This window comes from Saccostrea echinata, unplaced genomic scaffold (genome assembly GCF_033153115.1).
Source record: "Saccostrea echinata isolate AGI-Se365-2 ecotype Australia unplaced genomic scaffold, CSIRO_AGI_Sech_v1 ptg000028l, whole genome shotgun sequence".
In the NCBI taxonomy this organism is placed as follows: Eukaryota; Metazoa; Mollusca; class Bivalvia; order Ostreida; family Ostreidae; genus Saccostrea; species Saccostrea echinata.
This window is the reverse complement of record NW_026889777.1, coordinates 14226319-14228766: the sequence shown is the minus strand read 5'-3', so window position 1 is coordinate 14228766 and position 2448 is coordinate 14226319.

The window sequence follows — 2448 nt, the reverse complement described above, 5'->3', positions numbered from 1 at the left end:
AAAAATAGAATAATGAAATCAATTCCTTTGGTTGACCTCATTTTTTATCATTATCAATTCTTTGTTTTATTTTATTATTATTATTATTTATTTTTTTTAGTTTGTGTGTTGTTGTTTTTGTTTTGTATTTTTTTTTTTTTTTTTTTTTTTTTTTTGAGAAGAGGTAGGTAGGTTTTTGAAAGATGGGAGGACGCTAAACAGAGAAAAAACTTGGAATGGCCTTATCTGTAAACGTTTATTTAGATGAATTTTTTTTGTTTTCAAACACAATATCGATAAAAGGACGATGGAAATTTCACAAATTGTCCATTCTACTCAATGTTTGTTATAGTGGAAAGAAAAACACACGATAATAATCCAAGCTCAAAATTACTGGACTTAATCCTAACTCACATAACGTGTCTACACATATATATTAACAATCTTTTTACAAAACAGTTGATAGATTGACCAATCCGGCAAAATTGAATATAAAAACTTTGACCACACTTCACATGCAATTGTTTTACTATGTCCATCATCATAATGTACTTTACATTATCAATCAATATTTCTATAACTGATATAACCTTACCTAGGTGAGCAAAAAACCCTAGGATGATGGAAACCACGAAGTAAGCCCACATTTTAAGCTATCTGTCTTTGTTCAAACACAGTGAGTGACCCCAGGGAGAATGGTCAACGCATTTTATATACGGATTTCATTTATCGCAGCTATGTATAGGCCAAACAAGTGCAATTCAGAGACCAGAGACAATCTTGCAGATACGGGAGTCTATGGTTGTAAAATATATTTGTCAAAGTTCGAGATTGAAACAACTTTGTAACATAATTTAGGAGATTGTTTATGAGGTGCATTTTTAAAACAGGAAAGTAGCTATAGAATCAAAGGTTGTAAAATACATGCATCAAATTTTGAGATTGAAAACAGTTACTTAAATCCTCAGTTAACAAGATGTGTTTGTGAAACACTGATGACCACGTATGGCAACTTATAGCAAAGGTTAAACTTTCTCAAATGCAAATCAAATATGTTGGTAACTTGGTACCCAAAGTAAGGTCTTGTCTCGAGGAATATACCTATGAAATATGAAAGCTCAAGCAGCAACCATTGAATAGATATGAAAAATGTTATTTTTTTCCAAACATAAGTGAAACATCAAGGTCAAGGTCAAATGGTCAAAATTAATGGTGCCCAAGGAAAGGCTTTTTCACAAGGAATACATATGTGAATTATGAAAGCCCTAGCACCAACTGTTCAAAAGTAATGGGCAAGGTTAAAGTTTTCCAAAAGTAAGTCAAACTCTAAGGTCAAGGTCAAAGGGTAAAAGTTGTTGGTTTCCAAAGGAATGTCTTGTCACAAGGATTACGTATGTGAAGTATGGAAGCTTTAGCACCACTTATTCAAAAGTTATGGCCAAAGTTAATGTTTTTCAAAATTAGGACAAACTCCTAGTTCATGGTGAAAGGGTTAAATATTGTCCAAATGAAAGTCTTGTCACAAGAATTACATATTTGAAGTATAAAAGCCCTAATACCAACCGTTCAAAGGTATGGCCAAGTTTAAAAATTTTCAAAAGTAGGTCAAACTCCTAGGTCAAGTTCAAAGGTTCAAAGTTATTGGTATCCAAAGGAAGGTCTTGTCACAAGAATTTCATATGTGAAGTATGAAAGCCCTAGCACCAGTTGTTCAAAGTTATAGCCAAGGTTAAAGTTCGGTAAAATTTTGAAAAAGTAGTCAAAACTCCAAGGTTAAAAGGTCAAATATGATGGTACCCAAGGAAAGGTCTTTGCACAAGAAATACACATATGAAATATGAAAGTCATAGCTCCAACCAATCAAAAGTTATGGGCAATATGGATACCAACAACTTTGACCCTTTGACCATGACCTAGGAGTTTGACTTACTTTTAAAAAAAATTTAACTTGGCCAAAAGTTTTGAACAGTTGGTGCTAGGGCGGTCATACTTCACATATGTAGTCCTTTTACCAAGACCTTCCTTTTGGATACCAACAACTTTGATCATTTGAATTTGACTTTGGAGTTTGACCTACTTTGAAAAACATTAACCTTGACCGTACCTTTTGAACGATTGGTGCTACAGTTTTCATATTTCACGTGTGTATTTCTTGGGAGAAGGCCTTTCCTTGGACACCATTAATTTTGACCATTTGACCTTGATGTTTGAATTACTTTTGAAAGGTAAACCTTAATCTTTTCCATATCTATTCAATGGTTGCTGCTTGGGCTTTCATATTTCACAGGTATATTCCTCGAGACAAGACCTTCTTTGGCTACCAACATGCTTGATTTGCGTTTCAGAAAGTTAAACCTTTGCTATAAGATGCCATACGGGGGCATCAGTGTTTCACAAACACATCTTGTTTATCTTGGTCTCGTATAATAGGCTTAAAACTTGTAAGCTTTAAGAAAATAGGTATTTAAA